Source organism: Mus musculus, chromosome 7 (genome assembly GCF_000001635.26).
Source record: "Mus musculus strain C57BL/6J chromosome 7, GRCm38.p6 C57BL/6J".
Lineage (NCBI taxonomy): Eukaryota > Metazoa > Chordata > Mammalia > Rodentia > Muridae > Mus > Mus musculus.
In genome coordinates this window covers 73,310,167-73,331,573 of record NC_000073.6, presented here as the reverse complement: position 1 = coordinate 73,331,573, position 21,407 = coordinate 73,310,167, and the positions used below count along the sequence as shown (strand labels likewise).

Here is a 21,407-nt window from a genome sequence, read left to right as displayed (position 1 = left end):
CCACACTGAGTACCTTCTGCAGAAACCAAGGAATGAATTATATCATTGAGCTTGACCCTGCTTGTTGCTGTAGGTCTTCTATTGTTGTAGAAACTTAGTGAGAGTTATGTTGTTTTGTCTTTTCCTTCCTACCTTCCTTCCCTTTCTTTCTTTCTTTCTTTCTTTCTTTCTTTCTTTCTTTCTTTCTTTCTTTCTTTCTTTCTTTCTTTCTTTCTTTCTTTCTTTCTTCCTTCCTTCCTTCCTTCCTTCCTTCCTTCCTTTCCTCCACTCTCTTCCTTCCTTCCTTCCTTCCTTCCGTCCTTTCTTCATTTTAGATCCCAATATCAGTCCCTCCTCTCCTCTTAGTCCCCCTTCACACAAACCCTCCCATCATTGATTCATGATATGTGAGAAGTCTTAGAATTCCTTTCCCAATTAGGACATAGTATGCCCTTCAAACCGGCTCCACGCGATCTGTGAGCTTCTTGCATAGACCGCTCAGCCTGGTAGGTAGAATCGTGCTTCTATAGGAAGTCACCGAGAACCACGTTGTTCCCACTGCTAAGACTTCGTTCCGTGGATCCGTGTTGCTGTCTTTAGCTGTGTTTCTGCCAAGGATTTTTCTTGGCTTGTTCTCGCCTGCAGAGGAACAGCCTGTCCTCAGCTGCTCTGTTCTCCAGGGAGCTCATCAACGCACCCACCTTCCTCCCTGTGTCTCTTAGGGAACCCTGACACTGATCCCTGAAGCCTCCCCCTCCTATCTACTGATGACACCTCTTCAAGTTCCTTTAGGACTGGCCTGGAAGACTTGCTCAGGGCAGGGCCTGAGCCACAGTCTAGATGTCTTTTCCTCCGAGGAATTCCTCTTAACAGGGTGTCCATACACAGTTGTCTATTTATCTGAGTGTCAGCCAGAACGGGGCTGGGAGCATCACTGTGTGCTCCCATCCAGTGACGCTCCTCTTTGGTTCATCCCATGTAAGGTCCATGGCCAACTTCACACTCTTTGCGGAATGAAACATCCATTGGTAACTGAAATAAGCCCCAGCCTCCTTGCTTCTGAGACTCAGATCTCCCCATAGTGTGTGCGTGGCAAGTAGAGTTCTCAGTGCATAGAGTTTTTAGACTCTACGTAGCTCATGACCCTTTTGTAGGATATCAGATTGATGAAGGGTTTGCTCAGCATTGACCATATAGGACCAATACAAGCAAGAATGGTAGGTATTGCCCTGGTCAGCTTTTGCTAGTTGTAGGCTTTGTTCACACCTGTGCTAGTCAGGGACCACTAGAGAACAAAACTTGTAGGGCACATGTACACATATATGCATGTACTTGTGCACATGTTAACTGCAAAGAATTGACGTATTCGATGTTAGGGGCTGGCAAGGCAGGGCTAAAATTCACTGGACAGGGTGACAGGAAGAACAGCAGACACAGGTTGAGATTTCCACCCCTAACTAGACTTTCTTATTCTCCAGGGCTCTCATGACATTTCAAAGCAGTCATTGAATGCGCCTGTGCGTAGCTGGGCTTGAGGTTTAACAATGAGGTGTGAACTGTGATGTGAAGGATGAGACAAGGCTCGCTACCTCCTCGAGCTCTGTTTGGGGGCAGATGCCTTCAGCCTTGCCCTTTCACTCTGTGTCTCATTCCAGGCCGTGTAGGGAGGAAGCGAGCAGGCTGATGGTGCTTATTCTGTTAGAATAGAAGTCGAGGCCCTCCAAGGGTGTGAGTCAGTCCTGCAGAGCGACACTTCACACGTGCAGCTCAGAGAGAGAGTCTCAGAGTGATACCCGTGATTAGCAGGAGGAAGAACCACTTCCTGTGGGCTTAGGGTGAATCCTACATTCCAGAAAGCAAAGTCCCACAGGAAGAAGAGGCAGGTAGTTCCTAGGAATGGAAGAGTCCACGATCTGCACATTATTCTCATTCCAATGCACCAGAACATTAAAAAACCAACGGGAGATGTTCTGGGTATCTCACGCCTGTAGTTTCAGCACTTAAAAGGTAGAGAGGCGAGAAGATCAGAGTTCAGGGTAAACTTTAAACTACATAAAGTTTAAAGACTGCCCGGGATGCATGGCACCCTGTCTCAAAAAGTCCCCAAATAACCAACACACACACACACACACACACACACACACACACACGCACGCACACACACGGACACACACACACAGACACACACACACATGGAAACACACACACACACTCACACAGACACACGGACACATTCACACAGACACATAGATACACAAACACACTCAGACACACACAGAGACACACAGACACATACACACAGATACACATAGACACACATAGACACACAGAGATACAGGCACAGGCACAGTCAGACAGATAGACAGACAGACAGACATACACACACACACACACACACACACACACACACACACACACACACACACCACAACCACACCACACACCAAATCCAGTAAAACCAAGTCCACAAAACAAAAACCCAGTATGTGTAGGAGAGACAGCAGATTCCCTCCTGCAGTTTCTCATCTTGCCCTTTGCAGCCCAGCTGTTTTACAAAGGAACAGCTTACTCATAATTCCCAAGCCGAAGATACTTCTAGTTGGAACATCTGACATCATGGCTAAACAAAGAAGTCATAAATTGTGAATGTATATAAAAAGAAAGTCTCCTAAGTGGGGCTTCTCTAAATTGTATGTGTCTTCCTGAGGGAGCAATCCATTCATCCATAAACATCAGCTGGCCAGGCAACACTGGAGGTGCCGGGGATAGAGCCCTGACAGAGACTAACATAAAGACAGTGTTCAGGTTGTACTGAGGTCTGAATACTTGTGAACTCGCCAAATTCACATGTTAAAACTAATTCCTTAAGTGACAGAATTAGGCACGAGGGAGGTGACTGGGTCATGAGTATAGAGCCAGGAACAAAGGATCGACACCTCTAAAAGAGGCCCCAGAGAGGTTCCTTGCCCCTCCCTACCATCTAGGAACAAGGAAGCCTTCATCGGGCACCCACTCTGCTGGTGCCCTGATCTGCAGCTTCTAAGCCTTCAGAGCCTTAAGTAGGTCATTCCTGTTGTTTTTAAGTCCCTTGGTGGATGGTGTTTTGTTATAGCTGCTCGAACAGACTAGGGCAGTGGTTCTCAACCTTCCCAATGCTAAAAGCCATCTTTTAGTACACAGTTCTTCACATTACGGTGACTTCAACCAGAAAATGATTTCATTGCTACTTCCTGACTGTAATTTTGCTGCTGATATGAATCCTAATGTAAATACCTGATAGGCAACCCCCAGAGGGGTCGTGACCCACAGGTTGAGAACTGCTGGACTATTTCCACAAGAAACAGAGCTGTAGCCCCCCATGGTGAGGGGGAAGGAAGCACATGCAGTGTGCTAGGGAAAGTGACACTGAAGATATAGTGAAGCTGCTGCGCTGTCCTTGCAGAACCATGCTCTACTTGGGGTACACAGCATGTTTAGCGAAAGTCACTGCCCTAAAGACTCAGGCTGCCTATGTGTTTGCCCCAAATGAGCCACTGGATCTGGATGCTTGACTTTGTCCCCATCCTCCCCACCACCCAAAGGCACAATAGCGTGGTAAGATCTGCACAATATCAAGCCAGCCAAATGTAGGGCATAGCTGGGGGCATGCCTCTCGCTGAGGAGCTGTTGAGAATTGGTAGCTACTGAGGAAGGAGAGTCAGTTTTCTTTGGCTGGGACACCGATAGACTGGCCGACTTCCAGTGAGTGGCCCTACACCCATGCTCATGATGGCAGTAGCAAGGAGACTCAATGGGTTTAAAAAAGAGTATACAATGCTGGAGGGACCAGTGAGGGGTGGGGACAGTAAAGGAAGAGTTGGAAGAGGAGATGGGATGGGCTTGATCAAAACGTATTCTATTCATGCATGACATTCTCAAAAACTAGATTTTAAAAAGCCACTCTAATCAAGGAGCTGTCGTTCTTGGGTTGATGGGTTTCCTCAGTTTCCCTCAGCTGAGCTGCTCCTCATCGTTTCTGTGGACTGTTCCTTCGGTTTGCAGCTCTCCACCAGTTCTCTTCTTCTTCATCCCTGCTTTCTTGGCCATTGCATCTGAATACTTATTAGATTTTGTTTCTTGACCCTCCCCTTCGACTGTCCCAAGCTGTCCTATTTATAGCTTGCAGCTGTTGGCAGAGCTGCAGTGTTAGCCTTTGGGGAGACGTCCATAGGCTGGGTTGCCTGTGAGTTGTCTGGGAACACAGGCTGAGGCGAAGGAGACACCCAGGCGAGCTTTTTCTCTCAGAATTTATGATGAAAAGTTGGATTTCTTGAGCCAGGAGTTTACGATGGACAACAGCCCTGTGTTTGTAATTTGCAGAAAGATGGGGACGGCACATTCCACTAAAGCAGGAACTGGCTAAACCCAGCTTTTTGACTCACAAATTAGTCAATAACTCTCTAGCAAAAATTAGAAATTGTGGCTTCAGTTAAAAATTGCTTCTGTTAAAGGAGGAGGAGGGAAGAAGAAGAAGAGGAGGAGGCAGCCAAAAATGGGATATTTGGGGCAAAATTTAAATAACAATTCTAAGAGTTTTGGGTTAAGTATTTTTCTTACAGAGCATGCATCTTAAGTCAGGTCATATAGTGTGCACATGGCTCTAGTAAGACAGATGCTGTGAAGGCGGTTAGTGCAGGGAGAGATGGATGGATACACCAGGCTGACTTTAGGTATAAATCATTCACACTTTACCCACGCGATAAGCGTATAGAATTTCGAAAATGTTGACTTCTAACGGGCTCCCAGGCGATCCGCAAGCTGTACCTTCCAAAGGCTCCTGCCCAAGGCCTGCAGTGGAGCCCGAAGGAGGGCTCGCCTCCTTACCCTGAAAAGCTATGGGGCTCGCCTTTTCTTTTTAACAGTATTGTCCCTGGTTCTATTGATTAACTTTGGATCTTTCTTCTCATGACCGCGGCTACCTTGTGCGTCCTCATCCTAACAGCGCCTGGAACCTTTCTCCTTCCCCACTTCCGTCTTTGGGACTTCGGCCCATCTTCACTTTCCGCTGCGTGGAGGCTCAGATGAAAACATGTGTTTCTGATGCTCTGTGTCTTGGCCTGGGAGGAGCCTGAGGGAAGGCTTTCCTATTCCAAATTTGTCTCAGACTTTAGCACGTCAAAACTCATTGCAGTCAAAGTCAGCAGCGTCCCAAACCTCCAGTTCGCTCATTGCCTGAGAAGCCCAAGGGGCTCCGGAGCAGGCTCCGTTCGTGGGTGGACCAGACAAGACAGTTTGATACAGCTGAAAAAACACGGCGGTAGAAAGAGTCTTGTCAAGCTTGGTCTTTGACTGCAGGGGAAGTGGCACTTTTTGTCACCAGTTAGTTATGTAACAATGCTCTTTCAATATTTAAAAATGTTCTCTCTTTTTGAAGCCTTTTTTTTTTTTTTTAGTTTTTTGAGACAGGGTTTCTCTGTGTAGCCCTGACTGTCCTGGAACTTACTCTGTAGACCAGGCTGGCCTCGTACTCAGAAATCCGCCTGCCTCTGCCTCCCAAGTGCTGGGATTAAAGGCGTGGGCCACCACTGCCCCGCTTGAAGCCTTTTTTAAACAAGAAAAAAGATGCCGTGCCCCCCCCCCCCCCAGAAGCTGATTAGTCATCAGCCCAGAGTCAAAGCTGGTTGAGCATAGATTTCTCTGTCTGCCAGCTACTACTGTCTCCTAGATGGCATGGACTGTGTACTGGGCTTATACTGGTGAATGTTGAGTATGTTGGCATCCATAGAGGGTTGTGGATGACTGAGAGAGGGACCCATCCCTGGGCCAGGGGTGGGGGGGGTGGGGTGAGGTTGTTGATATGCTGCTCATGTCGCCGGGACCAGGTTCTGGGGTGGTAGCTGTGGCTGACAGTGGCCAGACCAGGAGGTGAGGCATCAGGAGAACCGAGTTGGCATTCGAGCCTGACTTTTCAGCACCTCTGTCCTCTCTTTTAAAAAAGACCTAATAGGAGAAGATAGTTTCCAAGAATTCTAGCACAGAGAGTCCCTTAAAGAGCATGTTGGCCATCTCAGTTCTTTTTATAACATTCCTGTTAAGCTGCAGGGCAGGGCGCTACTCATCTGTGCCCTGGAGAGGATATCTGTGTGATGGCGGGTGGGGGTGGGGGTGGGCGATCCTGGCCAGAAAGACAGTCTAGTGACGGTCAGCCTTACCGGATCCACCTCCTCTTCTCATAGAGTAATACTGGAATGCCCTGTCTACACTCCCCAAGTGAAACTGATAGTTTAGACAACCTGCCCACCCATCTACAGACTGGCAGAGCTACACAGTGGTCCTAGCGCTCAGGAAGTGGGAGCAGCATCCGAGCTCAGGAATTTGAGACCAGACCAAACGGAAAAGCAACAGCCTCAAGAATCGCAAAGTGAGGCATGCATGAGAAAACATTTCACATGTAATAATGTCAATAATGAGTAGAAGGATTCTGCACTTCTGAGAAGCAATTTAATATTCACTCAACAATCTCCAAACTCTAACCATACCTGACCCTTTGTAATAGGGACTAAATATGTCTATTTGCACATAGTCATTGGACTATTGACAGTGCAGTATCTGTGGTTATGTGTTTGAACAACTACACTTACAAACAAAGAGGTGCGGAGAGGTATTGAAAGTGTCAGGATTGTCTGGAATGGTGAGAGACTCCTGAAAATGCATTTATTTTATTTTATTTTATTTTAGTTTCTAGAGACAAGGTTTCTCTGTGTAGCCTTGGCTGTCCTGGAATGAGCTTTGTAGACTAGGCTGGCCTGGAACTCAAGATATCCGCCTGCCTCTGCCTCTGCCTCTGCCTCTGCCTCTGCCTCTGCCTCTGCCTCTGCCTCTGCCTCTGCCTTTGCCTCGTCTCTGGAGTGCTGGGATTAAAGGTCTGTGCCACCACACCCAGCTTGGATTTTTAAAAAAAAATTACTTTCGTTATGCATGTGTGAGATGTGAGGCGTGTGCGTTGGCTTGTGTGTGGAAGCCAGTTCTCTCCTTCCCCCATGTGAGTCCTGGGAGTTGGACTCGGGTCATCAGATTTGACAGGAAGAGACTCCTTTACCCACTGGCTCATCTCGCCAGCCCCCATCTCTTACTTAAACAACTGTCATCTATTATCATTATAATTCAGCTAGCTGTAACTGGCCAGTGTCTCAAAGCTGTGAAAAAACTACAAAAAAGACCCCCAGGGAGGGGGAACAGATAAGTTTACATTGTTGGGAGATAGGGTAAAGCTAAAAATTCGAGGTGTGGATGGGTCACCCACTTGGATAAATCCAGCAAGCCTTTGGGCTAAATGGTCCAAACTTTGCAACAGAGGGGAGTAGGAATAACCAAGGAGTAGGTAGGGAGTTGACACGGAAGGATCTAAGTACCTACGTAGATATTAATTAATTAAATAATTAAAGATTAAATAAAATAAAATAAAGAAAACACGAGGACAGAAATTAAACCAGAATAGAATTCTTAGACCAGGCCATATTTGAACAGTGTTCTAAGGTAAAATGCCAAAGAATACCTCAGAACAGAGCAGGGGAAAATGAAGATCGTATTCTCAGGAGATGCCACGAAGGACAGGATCCCGCACCTTTCTCTAGCTGCTCTAAACCTGACCACCCTGGTGAGGGGTCACTTACATCCCCTAACTGGGGGAAAGTACAGTAAAGATATGGGAAATGACTAGTCCGCAACTCACCAGTGGGCGGGGTCACCAGAGTCCAAACCCCATTGGTTGCTTTACAGTGATGTCACCTCTCTGAGGACAGCGTGAAAAAGACAGACTTTGGCTCATGGTCTCAGGGTCAGTCTCTTGGCTCTGCGCCCTTGTCAGGAACATCAAGATAGCAGGAGCTTGACTTGGAGGAGCATCTACATTTCTTAGTGGTCAGGAAACGGAGGGGAAGGGGATACAGGAAGCCCGCCCCGACTCCCGGGATACAGCCCCGGGGACATTCCTAACCTACTTCCTATCCGGAGGACCTAACTCCTAAAGTTTTCAGAGCCTCTCCGAATTGCGCCACAGTCGAGGATTAGCCTTACAATGGGTGTCTCTGCGCAGGGGCAAACCAGAAACCAAGACAGAAACCAAGCAGTTTGCTGAGGCTGCTCTCCAACCATTCGCTAATTTAAAATGTAGGTTCAAAGAAATAAACAGCAGTGCCTTGAATGTAGTGCATGGAGGGACGTGCTTCACCTGAGGAGTGAGGAGAGGCGGGAAGGGACCTGGGGGAAGGACGGGCTTCGATCGTGGCCCTCGCCCACTGCGAGCCTTCTGAGCAGGGGGGAGACTACAGCTGGCAGCAACTTCCTAGACCCCATCAGCCATGGTGAGCCTTCCCAGCCCAATCGTGAAGGCTGAAAAAATTTTTATTATAAATTATACTTCTTAACGAGTCACAAACTTATTCCACACAGTAGGTTTCCCTGGATGACTAAGTGGATGAACAAAGAAAGCATGCATCCAGTTTATTACAGGAACCAAGTGAACTTGATATGAAAATGGGGGACACAAAAATTGAACCATATCACTAATGCTGAGGATTCCTTGCTCCTCCCGGGAGTCTGGTCCTCCACACATAGCAGCAGTTCCTACGGCTTTAGGAAGAATTTCCTGGCATGGAAGCAAAAGATGAGCTCCAACTCCACCCACAGAATGAAGTCAAACTGCAGAATGCTTTCCTGCTGTGTTTTCTGAAATGCACCTTATAGAAAAGATACGAAATCTGCTATTTATCCCGGTCTTGGAAAGATTCTAGGCTTTGCTAGTCCTCTCCAGGAAAGGAAATAGCAGGTGGTATACAAAACCAAATTAACGATCATAGTCCCATTGAGGGTGTGGCTATGTGGTAAAGAGCAACAGCGGGACCTGGGGAAGCTGGGAGGCAGGCTTAGAGCTCACCCCAACCCCCCTCCCCCATCTCTTTGCTTGTTTTTTTTCAAGACATGGTTTCTTTGTGTAGCCCTGACTGTCCTGGAGCTTGCTTTGTAGACCAGACTGCCTTCGACCTCAGAGATCTGCCTGCCTCTGCCTGCCTAGTGCTAGGATTAGAGGCGTGTGCAACCACTGCCAGGTGAGAGCTCTCTCTGCTTTTCTCCTTCTCTCCCTCCCCCCCACCTCTTCTCTTTTATCTTTGAGACAGGGTCTTATATAGCTCAGGTTGACTTTGAACTTCATCTAGAGTTGAAGATGACCTTGAACTTCTGTTTTTCTTACCCCACCTCCTAAGTGTGGAGATTTGCCTGGTTTTCGTGTGCTGAGAAAGCATTCTTCCAGCTGTTGCTTGGGTATTTGTCTCTGTCCCGCGCAGCCAGGGCTTGGGATATGGAGGAAAGCTTTAAGAATTCTGACACTGGCAGCCACAATCACACAGGCATTGCTGTGGGGCCTAGGGAGGTTTTGCCAGAAGTCTCCACAGGTCTGAGCATTGCAGGGGACAATAGGACACTGGCTGGAAGGGACCTGCAGATCTGTTGTTGTGAAGCCGCTGGTCTGGAAAGTCTTGGGGGAGGTCTGCAGAGCTGACAACTGCTGAGCCTTGATGGATGAGGGTCCCCACACAGGTGCAGAGGACTGAGGATCCATCAAAGCAGGGGGTTGCTTGTGCCAAAGCTCTGCATGCTGTGGGTACTGGGGTGAGGCACTCTTCAGCAGTACGTGCAAGCCACAGAACACAGCAAAAGCCACCAAGTGTAGGCTGAGAGTTTTCAAAACCGACTTTATTTAGGGTCCTTCAACTCTTCAACCTCCCTTCTAGCTACACTGACCAGAGATAGGGGAAAAAAGAAGGTTAATAGGAAAATGGTGTTGTGGACCTGTTCCCTGGACAGTTCCACTCTCACTGTCAGGATACGAGCAGCCCAGCTCAGTAGCAAATGCCAAACACAAATGAGTCTGTCTGTATGATCCAGCAGATATAGCAAGGCTTTGCTGAGTCCGCACAAGTCAGCAGAGGTGGCCAGAATCAGCTGGAACACCACGAGAAGTTCTTCTACGAAGTGAAGACCAGCGAAGCGTTGCACAGTCCAGCAATGTAAGAGCATTCTCTCACTGTTCGTGGGGATACATTTATATTCGTCTAAACATCACATGCCCTCTCAAGTGTCTGTTTTCAGAAAAAACATCATGTGCCCTCCCACAAGACAGCTTCCAGAAAAACATCACATGACACAACTGAGTTGTTAAAGAACCCAGACATTTCTACTTCAACCAAGGAAAACTATTAAAAACTGAATTCCACTCAGTGGGATAGAGTGCTTGCCTAGCAACCTCTAAGCCTTCGGTTCACGATCCCTAGGAGCACATAAAATCAGAAAGGTCGTTTTCATCCAGGTTGTGTCCAGAGGGAATTGTGAGGACAGCCACTACCTGTGCGCTTGGCTGGCCCCCAGGGAAGGAGATAGGCACAAAAGATGGGGATGAGTTGAGCAGAGCCTTTTAGTTTTGGAGACTGGGGGATGGCTGTTTCTCCCACCAAAAGCCTTGTTGTCTGCCATTACTACATCTGCACTGCTGCCTGGGAGTTAGCACATAGTAGGTACACAGTGTTTCTTGGGTGGGTGGATTTGGGAAGGAAGAAAGATGAGTCAGCTGATAGGACAGGAGGAGAGTGAGTTGGTGGGAGGCTGGGGAAGCAGGGGTCCCTGCTTGTCATCTGAGCCTCGGATGAGGTTGTGCTCTGGCATGGAGCAAACGTACAGACGGAGAGCTGAATTCACAGACATTCTGGCATCTTTGAACCCGGAGAGACCTCTTAGGGCTTCTTGGGAGTATTTGTATGGTTCTGGTATATTAGGCATGTAGATGAAACTAGAAACTTTTGAGATAAGGTCAAAGTTGAAAAGCACTATGAAGCCGGTCCCTTGCCCCACCCCAGTTCTGGAAAATAGCATTCTGCAAGTGCAGACAGCAGGGCAGGGGGCTCCAGAGCACACCCAGAGCAGGGGGACCAGCCCAGAGCTCATTCCTGCCAGAGCTTTCCTCCTGGCCTTGGCAGTTGTTTTGGGGTTTTTGTGTCCTAGAGACATTTAACTCTGTACTTAATTTAAGTTTAATAGGCAGCTATTATGTTAAATAGAGACCAGCTGAACTGATTATTTAAGACAGAGTTATGGTCATTTAACAACTATGTGGTTTGACTGCTGCGTCTCAATAAAGGTTTCCCGGTACCCTGCTATTATTACCATAAGTCCTCTTTCTTTGGTGCTATCCTCCCTTTAACAACTGCCTGAGGGTCCAAGAGCTTCCTGCTTCACCTTCCATTCCCAGACTGGGTTCTTTGCCTGGGTCTGTGCTTCCGTGAGTCCCTATGGTATGCACAGAGCTTGGGGGAATGAGCTAAGATGTCATATAGCCATGAAGGAGGTTGGTCTTGAGGACAGGCGTGGGCTCATGGCTGCAGGCCAGACACCTGTCAGCGGCTCCCAGTGACAGCTTGGCTTTGCTGGGACGCTCAGAAAGTATAGCTGGGCCCACAGAGTGACGGGAGGCACTGGGGATTCTTCTAGAAGCAAAGTCAGGAGGAAAACTCTAGGGGTACTCATTCGGGAAGTGGTCTGTAATGCGATATTACTTACAGTGTGAACCATGGTCCCCCGCGTGACTATAACCTGTTTTAACTGGTTTGCAAATTGAGTATGGGATTTAGGAATTTGTGTATTGTTATGTGAAATTACCATGATATTCAAACAGGAGGTTAACAGAGCCAGCTCCCTGAATGGAGTAGATCAATTTAGGCATGACGGAACTCACATATGGAAGCCACACCCTGTCATGTGTGGTAGAACCACAAGCTTATCCAAAGAAGAATGGAAATTTGTAAGCCAATCTTTCAGCCCAGACCCTTGCAGATCGCTTGCTTTAACCCTTTATGTCTCACCTCATTTGCTTCCACCCCTGGTATAGACTGTGTTATGTGGAGTAGGGCCACAATCTCCCTTAAACAGATTTTAAGTGGGTAAAATGGTAAATCTTATGTATTTTTTAGTCTCCAAGACCAAATGGGACTTGTTTGGTTGTTAATATGGAAGATGACTACGGTTAAAATAACAACAGCTGAACTATACTCTTCAGATAGATGGTTTCTGTGAATGTGAATTGTATCTCAGCAAAGCTATGTTTTATAACGATCAGCTAGATGATACAGTGTATGCATGGGTAGATGATCGCTAGAGCGATAATTGATGTACATGAGTTGATGGTAGATGACACACACATGCACACAAACACAGACTATAAACATCTAGTGGGAAATAGATGATGGGAAAGACCTATCAGAAGAGCCGTTTGAATGGGGGCAGTGTTGAGGGCCCAAACTGGGGTTGTGAAATAGTAGGCCTAACAACAGCAGGGAGCTGTTAGCAGCCAGATCTTGTGGGAGGGAACACAGCCACCACTGGATTGGGAGTGCAAGCAGGAAGCTTGCTGGGACTCACTGGCCAACCTGGTTAACTTATTTGGTGAGTTTCAGACATAGGAGATTCTATCTCAAAAACAAAGCGGATGATGCCTAATGAACAACACCCATGCTTGCCCTCAAGCGTCCGCATGCACCCGGCTCCTACGAATGCAAATAAGTGGTTGTCATATGCTCCTGTGCAGCCTTACTAGTGGAGGGTGCACTCTTACTTCAAAGCTACCAAGCCTCAAAATTCTACACCATCTGCTAGAACCTCCCTGCAGAAACAGAGCATCCCAGCATCATTCAGGGGGAGCCCCAAAGAAACTCCAAGTCTATCTGCTTAGCTCATGTCTTTCCCCAAAGTCCCTAGAAGTCCCACACATGTTTCAGAATCCCACAGGGCCAAAGCTAAAGCTTGCAACCTTAGTTCCTCCCATTCTTTATGTCCTAAATGCAGCCCAGATTTTCTTAAAGATCTTAAATTCCATTAAATCCAGAGGTCAAGACCTCATTGGGATTTGAGTATATGGCATATGCTTAGAAAGCCCATCACTAAGGTGGATGCGGAATGGACAGAGATGTAACTACTGGGCTATTTTCATTTTATCAGTATCAAATGTCTCCTTTTCGAGCATATTTTACTTTTTTTTCATTTAAAAATTTGATCTTGTGTAACCAACCATGCTAATGCCTGTTCCTTCATGAAAATGGACTCAGCTCTCCAGAGTCGAACACTGTCCAAAAATATTAAATGGAAAATTGCAGAAATAAACTATGCACAAGTTTGAAATTGCATGCTGTTCTGCGCGAGGTGATGAAATCCCGTTCTGTCCATCTCAACTCTGCCCTGGATATGAATCATCTCTCATTTCTGCAAATCCAGGCTGTTCATGATACCTACCTGTCAGTCACTTGTCAAACTGACTGCTGCAGAATGTGGTCACGGAAAATTTCTCAAGGTCCTGCCTCTGGCCGAGGAGCTACAGACAAAAGCTGCAGAGAGATGGAGAATCAGCCTTCCTCAGGGGTGAACTCCAGATAGGTTATCTGTCCAGTCCCAAGTGGCCAGCCCTAAACACACTAAATGGACTCTGTAGGTGTGTGTGCGCACCCAAATGCATATATGTAAAACGATCATAATTGAAGAAGACGAGGTCACTGATTTGAGGGAGGGGGAGACACAGGAGGAGTTGGGTGGAGGGAGAGGGAGAAAAAGAGATGATGTAAACATAGCAATCATGTGTTCATTTTCCAAAAGATTAAAATTAAAAAATTTAGATGTTGACTATGGCACTCAGTGTTCCTATTGAAGTCACACCCTCGTCCTACTTAGGAACTCAGAGCACAAAAGTAGAGATGCTGGCATGTGAGTATGTCTAAGAGAAGCTATGAGTGTTTCCCGAAACATCAACCCACACCATCATCACAAGAAGGGTGGGCGCAGTAGAGTAGGAATAGAGAGGGCTGGAGGGTGGCGCAGTGGAGTGAGTGCCTGCAGCACAAGCAAAGAACTGGAGTATGGGATTGCATTAGATGATTAATGATACTCTACTTGCCTGGCATCAGCTGAGTGAGTTCCTGGCTACCCACTGCAATGATCTGGATTCTTGAATAAAAGACACACATACACAGCCTTGTATTTAGTACACTTTAATCGGCTCAATGGTTGGGCCTACTCCCAAACTTCCACATTGCTAACACCTCCCCTCTGATACTCCCGAATTATTGCTTACTAAAATCTATATCCTGTCTTTGCAACCCTAGACCCAACTGGGGGATGGGGAGGGGGGTGGTGGCTAGGGCAGCTCTTCTCCGGCTCTTACACGATTGTATGCTCTCTCTTCTGAAGCTCTCAAGCCTGGTCCTTCAAGGGGCTTCCCGTCATGGTCATGGCCATACTGCCTCTTCTTTGGTCCCCTTGCCCTGGAATCCTAAAGTCCCACCTCTGTCTCCCTGTCCAGCCATTGGCCACTGGCAACTTTATTCACCAATCAGAACCAGTTGGGGAGACCCTCAGCGTCTTATTTGTGGGATTCTCATGCAATTTGGGAACCCAAATAACATAAGACAAGCATTAAACCAAATCCACAACAGTTTGGATCCTCAGAAGCCATGTAAAAGCTGCGGCCTTTAGTCTCCGCACTCAGGAGCAAGCTGCTTAGATAAAGTAGCCAGAATCAGCAAGCTCTGGGTTCAGTGATGGATGCTACCTCTGTAAATAAAGTGCCGAGTGAACGAAGAAGACACACAGAGTCTACCCCTTACCTGTACACACATATGCACAGATGAGAAAATGAATACACACTCATGTACACACCTGTACCATGCCATTCGCACAGCTATTTAGAGAGAGAACACAGACACATAACTTTTGAAATCCTTTTGCTTTCATACTGGATTTTTGCTGGCGATCTCTTACATGCCTAGTTTATAAATTGAATTAGACATTTATAGGAAAACACAATCTGTATAAAATTTGGAACCTTGGCATCACCCAAGGTTCTTGGGAGAAACATCCCAGGAATGAGGGTGTACAACTGTACACTGTATCTCTCAGCTTCCTCTGCGCCGTGTTCTTAGTACATTTCCTTTTTATGAAACTCAACTCCCTTTACTTGTAGTCTGACACACTCCAGTGGATATACTGTCATAAATAAACATACCCATGGTTTGCCCTGTCCTTGCTTGTCCCCTTGACCTTCATTTTCTTACTAGGAGTTGTCTTGTTTTCTTTTCCAGATGATCCTGAGCCTGTGATGTATCCTGCCTGGAGGCTTTGTGTGCACATCCCAGAACAACTGCTCTCCATCCCGCAGAGGGATGTGCATAACGTGGGCATTTTCACCGCTGTAATGATGCCTGGGGACAGGGGATATGACATTTAGTAGCCAAGAGACAAAGATGCCAGCTGTCTCAATGCATAGACCCCTCCACAGTGACCAAGTGTCTTATCTCCTGTATGACTTCTCAGTGTGTTTCTGGACATATCACAAGCGGAAAACAAACAAACACCAAAGACCTCTGTATACTGTTGGAGTTGAAAACCTAGCTCTAAGTTAGATGGATAAGGAAGTCATTGGTGTACATGGACTTCATTTTCCATGAATGCAACTGCTATAAAGACTGGTCCTTTGCTGGTTTAAAACTTCCAGGCATTGGTGAGATGGTTCAGCAGGAGCTTGCTGCCAAAGCCTAAGGTCCTGCATTGGATGCTCAGGACCCACTGAGTGGTAGGAGAGAACCGACTCCTTCAAGTGACTCTCTGATCTCCACACATGTCATGACAAGCATCTTAAACATACATAAAAATTAATTAATTAAAAAACTTTTCCAGGAGTTGCTCACCATTTCAGACAATCCTATTAGCTTCAGCACCTCAGCAGCTTATAAACACAGCTGTGCAGCTTCAAGGCTGAAATTCTCACACTCTTCAACAGCCCTCTGACTGTTTACAACTACACGCATTGAGCCCCTGTTTCAAAGGGTCATATGGTTAAAGTTTCAAAACTGTTTAGTGAATATTAAGCTACTTCTCATATGTGTAAATTCATTCACCAACTCCTCCTCCCTCATTGTTAAAGCCTAGGTTATGTCCCTGGACTCACACGGTGTGACAAAGAGAGCAGGTTGCCCACTGATCTCCACACAGGCTCTTCAGCGTGTGTGCACAAGTACGCATACACATACACACATTAATAAATATTAATGCAATCATTTTGACAAAAAGAAAATGTGAGGCTAAAACCCCTGTCTTTAAAATTGTTCCTTTGCGTGTAGTTCAGTGAACTCTGAGCCCTTCCTGGTGATCTCCTGCCTGGTTTTGACTCTGTTTGTCCCTGTGGTGGCAGGTGTTAACAGCCTCTAGTATTGAACCCTTCCCCCCAAGTGAAACAGGCACATGTGTAGGGAAGCCATACTGTTTTTCAAATAGTAATGCCTTCCTGCCCAAAGCAGGAGCAGAAAGAACTGCTATTCCAAAAGCGAGACTGATGCAGGATGTAGGTTTATTTAGATGATAAAGAAACCGTGGCTAACACTGCACTTTTTCAACATAACTTGAAGTTGTACATCCAGGGAGTGAGAGAGAATCCCAGGGGTTCAGTGAAGTCCCTGTGTTAGGTTCTGGAAGATGCTGGTTTTCATTTCAGCATTCCGTGATCAAGTCATGCGTTCTCTCAGCCTCTTTATTCACCTTATGAAGGAAGCACTGGACTAGGTCAGGAAATGCCTGCAAAATATTTTGAAAGCCTATGGGGGGGGGGGAATTAAACAGTTGGTACACATTTATCTCTATGGTTGTCCTTTGACAATTTCATACTGTACATATGTATTGTGACAACGCTTTCATTCCGCCCCCCCCCCATTTTGCTCCTTCCTTCCCTATCACTCCTCCCCCATTCCCCCTAGTCCCTTTTCTTGACTTTTCTTTTGATTCTTGATTTTTGGGTATTCTTGTGGTCCATTTAGTTGAATCAGGCCCCTTCAAGTGAAGGTTGGATTAGAATTATCCATTGGACCCTGGTGGGGTCACCACATGGTACACAACAGAAGGCAATACTTCCTTCTCTCTGAATCTGTTAGTAGAAAATCTGTTAGCAGTGAGGGGTAGGGTCCCCTGAGCCGCACAAGGTCATTTTTGATGGTCAGAAGATAAGATGGAGCTCTAACAGAACTTAGTGGGAAGGGATCAGAGAGTTGTGGCATCCTGTGGTGTGCAAGGCATCCTGGACCAACATTTTTCTACTAGTTTTTCAAGTATGTTAAATAAATTGTTTTTAACTATCTGCACCTGTGTTAGCTTTTTGGTCACTGTGACTAAATGCATGAGAGAAACAACTGGAAGGAAGAAAGTTCCCTTCTGCTTCCTAGCTCCTGCTTAGATGGATTTCAGTCCATGGCTGGCTGGGTTGGTTGCTTCTTAGCTCAGTGGTAAGTCAGCAGCATCATGGAGGATGCTCACAGTGGAAGAAGGCTACTTATATGATGGTAGTCAGGATGCAGAGAGGCAAGCAGGAGCCTAGGCAGGAGCCAGGGCAGGATGTCACCCACAAGGCTATGCTTGAGTGACCTACATTCTCCTGCTAGTCCCACCTCCTAACAGTTGAACATCTCCCAAAATAATGTCACCACTTGGGATCTGAGAGGCTAACACATGAGGCCAATTTCACATTTAAACTGTAAAAAAAAAATTAATATGTAAATCATTGCTTCATGGTTTTAATTAGCACGATGTTTTCTAGGGGAAATAGGTACCACACAAATGGAAGAAGTGTCTTCTATGTGCTTATATAACTTTTCTGAGTCATTATAACTTTTGACAGATCACATGATGGATGGCAATGCCATTCCTGGGTTTGAGATGCCAATGTGCTGGTCTCTTATTCTGCACCTGTGGGCACCGAGTTCTCGTGATTCTACACTTGTCATCCGTGTGCACATTTAGCTGTTATTGTCAAATGTCAGCCAGCCAGGATGAATGTAGGCAATTCAAGCAGGCACATGCTTTCATTCACTCAGCATGTTTTCCAGGTGGGTTTGTTCACAAGCATTAACATTTTGGAAATTCACCATAATTTACTGTCAATTACCTCATTTCCCATGTCCACCATAGGACACTATATAGAACACTGACTGCTCTTCCGAAGGTCCTGAGTTCAAATCCCAGCAACCGCATGATGGCTTACAACCATCTGTAACGAGATATGACTCCCTCTTCTGGAGTATCTGAAGACAGCTACAGTGTACTTACATATAATAAATAAATAAATCTTTAAAAACATATTGACTTAGGTTGTATGCCTATAGTGTCATTTAAGAATGACCAAGAGACTGTTACTGATAACGTATTTGTTGTACAAATCGGATGTTGGATCTGATAGGGCTAAAAAGCTTTGAAATAAATAATTCCCAGAACTTATATTTCAGGAATGCAAAACATCAAATTCAGTAGAAAGGACATCAGAGCATCTCACATGAGAACAGACAGCATGCTAACTGGGGAAGTTGCTCTACTCACCTTGTGGTGGCAAGCCCTCCTCCCTCCAACCCCTCCATACAGTTGTGTTATTTATCCCTCTAGATCTTCATTCCCTCCCTGGAGTTAGGTCCATCCTTATAATTTCCCTTGGCAACTGTTGCTAGGAAGATGATGCCCCTGGAGAGGTGTAGAGACTGAACTGTTCTGGGACCACGTGCAGGCTTGGTGTAGAAGATGGTGGGAAGGAAAGTTTCCTGGAAAGGGAGAGCCGAGCAGAATTCTGAGGTGGGCTAAGTAACGAGATGAGCACAGCAGATCCATCATTGAGTTCTGCATTGAGTTCCTTTCCTTGCTGAGGTCAGGTGGATGCAAAGAGGGGCCAACAGAGGGACATGCCGACTCTACCTTTTGGCACAGCCATTCCCCCACCCTCCCAACCCCGCACCCCGCACCCCACGACCATATGCAAAGCCGGTACAGCTGTGTCTATGCCATTCTGCAGGCAGGATGATGTTCAGTGTCTGAAATCACATGACCCCGGGTCAGGAGGCTAGAAAGAGGGCATTGTGGGTAGAAGGAAAAGCCTCAGAGGCTGCACGATTGCCTAACGCAGAGAGTTCTGGAATTGTGACACTCTGCCGGGCATCTCCCTGGGAACAGATTGTAAGGATCTCTTCTCTGAGACGCTCAGTTGTTCTTTCTGGTGTTTTTGGTTCACTCTTTTCACTCTGCCCTATAAAACACACAGGCCACTGGGAAGGGGTTATTAGAAAGGATATAGGAATGTTCCCCAAGAAGAGATTGCCAAGCCCAGAAAGATGAACATACGTGTCCACGTACCCCAGAGGCCTCAGATAACCTCTATCACAAGCCAGAGCTCAGGACAAGACGACTGACGACCTACCCAGACCCTCTCTTAAGACTGAGCTTATTATAAACTAGGGCCCAGGAAAGTGCTTGGGAACGGAATGAGGTTGGCTCAGTGATGTCACATGGGGACAGCTGGGAGCCACACCTTTGCTTAAAGAAAGAAAGTTTATTTTCTTTATGTTCAGGGTTTGGGATAGCGATCAATTGATCAAGCTTGCCTAGCGTGAATGAAGCCTGGGGTTAAATTCCCAGTTACACATAAGCCAGGCATGGTGGCACATACCTGTAACCCCAGCAGTTAGGAGGCAGAGGCGAGGGTCAGAAGGGCAGCATCATGCCCAGCTATGCAAAACGATTGAGTTCAGTCTGAGACCCACAACTTTCATAAAAGTAAAAGTAAAGATGTTTATGTGAACCAGAGAATAAACAAACTCCCCATGTTTATAGAGTCCGTCACCATTTACAAATCGACTTTTCACCTTTGTGTAGATTAATGCCCAGTTTGCAGATGCGATGCAGATGCGAGATGGAGGGGTGAGAGACGGCATGGATTGCTGGTCATGGCTTCGGACTTGAGCTTGGGTCCCAACTCAGCTCTCATATCCCCACTGTCCGATACTTCCCCAAACCTCCACAGAACACAGTTTCTGCAAAATTGCTTCACGGTTCGGTTCTTCAGAACCTTTTGTGTAAGAGTGAAAGGAGCTCTCAGTTAACATTCTCAAAATGGGTTACTCAAAAGTGTTACATGCATGTGTGAAATTCGTCACAATAAAAACCATTATTTTATACAATTAGTATGTACTGGAAAAAAAAAGAGAGAGATCTCACTACAGATAAATTGTCACTCAGCCCTTGACTCAAAATTCTTGGAACTCCAGTTTGTTGAGTAGGAGATGCACCTTGGTTCCCAGTTTGTTTTTCAAACCTCGTTGAAATGTTATGTAGCTGGGACAGGGAGAGGAAGGCTTTGGTGAGAGAGATCTGTATTTTAGTGTTCTCTCTTGCTTTTTTCATCAGAGAGTCAGCAAGACGTCAGGTTTTCAGAGTGAACCGGAGAAGGGGAGAACGTGGAAAGGCCCTGTGGGAGGCGAGAAGTGGAAAGATCGGGAGGAGGAGACACAGCACTTCCCCAGCCCTGAAGGTGGCCTGGGCTCCATTTGCTGAGGACTGAGGAGTTAAAAATCACACCTAGGTTCTATTTGACTTGGGCTGAAGGGTTTGCAGCATGTAATGGTGACTCTGAAAGTCCTCTAGGGAGAAATGTCTCTGAAAGGTAGAGACACATTGTCACTGACTGGTCTGGTCCTGCTAAAGGGCAACCAAACTGGGGAAAGCATCTGAAAGAGCAAGCTTACATAGCCCCTCCCACTTCCAAGAGCACTATGGCAACCATGGCTTCCACAGTCGCTCCCACCAACAGTCGCTCTGTTTTCACCACCAAAGCCTTCGCCCACACCACCTCTAACACTACCATTACTTCTGCCATAGTTACCATCTCCACCGTCACCACTGTTACCACCTCCGGCTAACACCACCACCGCCACCTTAGCTATTGTCATTATTGCCTCTGCTACCACCACCACGGACTACCACGAACACCAGCACGGATCACAGGGTTACCCTGCAGCCGCCACCATGGCCTCCATCACCGCTGTCGTCATCACTACTCCTGCTGTCTCCACCTCTACCAGCATCACCATCATCTCTGTACCATCTACGCGGCCACTACTGTTATCGCCACCATCACATCTTGACGGAATCATCACCACCGTCGCCATCTTTCCTCCACTAGCAGCATTATCACTATTACCGTTATCGCTACCACTCCCGTTTTCTCATTAGCATTTCCTAGGCACTGTTGTACAAAGCAGGGAACAGTCTCAGGCTAAATGATTTGTTCAATCCCATACAGCAACAAGTTAGAAAGTCAAAATGTCATCCCGGGTCTGTATGAGGGAAGTGGTTCAGAATGTTGCATTGTCGGGCGTGGGATACGCGCTGCGTCTTGGTTTACTCGTAGGCAGGCACCTCTCTGTTTGGGCATGAGAGGCTCCTTGTGGGCCGTGACCAGGACCGACAATCTGTTTCCCTTTCTTTTTCGGTCTTTCTTTCACACAATCTGGATCATATGTCTTTTCTGGTCAGAACAAATAAAAATGTTTTAT

General features: G+C 46.6%; 2 long non-coding RNA genes across 3 annotated transcripts in view; one reads left to right on the top strand and one right to left on the bottom strand.

The window, feature by feature from the left end:
• Positions 1 to 17,768, top strand: part of A730056A06Rik (RIKEN cDNA A730056A06 gene) — a 61,969-nt gene extending 44,201 nt beyond the window's left edge. For both annotated transcript variants that reach the window (NR_040325.1, NR_040324.1), the window contains one exon: positions 15,132 to 17,768. This is a non-coding gene — a long non-coding RNA (RIKEN cDNA A730056A06 gene). The remainder of the gene's footprint in view (positions 1 to 15,131) is intronic.
• 4930429H19Rik (RIKEN cDNA 4930429H19 gene) lies at positions 16,381 to 21,194 on the bottom strand. The gene is made up of 3 exons (NR_105062.1): positions 19,719 to 21,194; positions 17,981 to 18,082; positions 16,381 to 16,620 (listed from the first exon to the last, which is right to left on the bottom strand). It is a non-coding gene; the product is annotated as an RIKEN cDNA 4930429H19 gene (long non-coding RNA).
• Between the last annotated feature and the right edge of the window lie 213 nt (positions 21,195 to 21,407).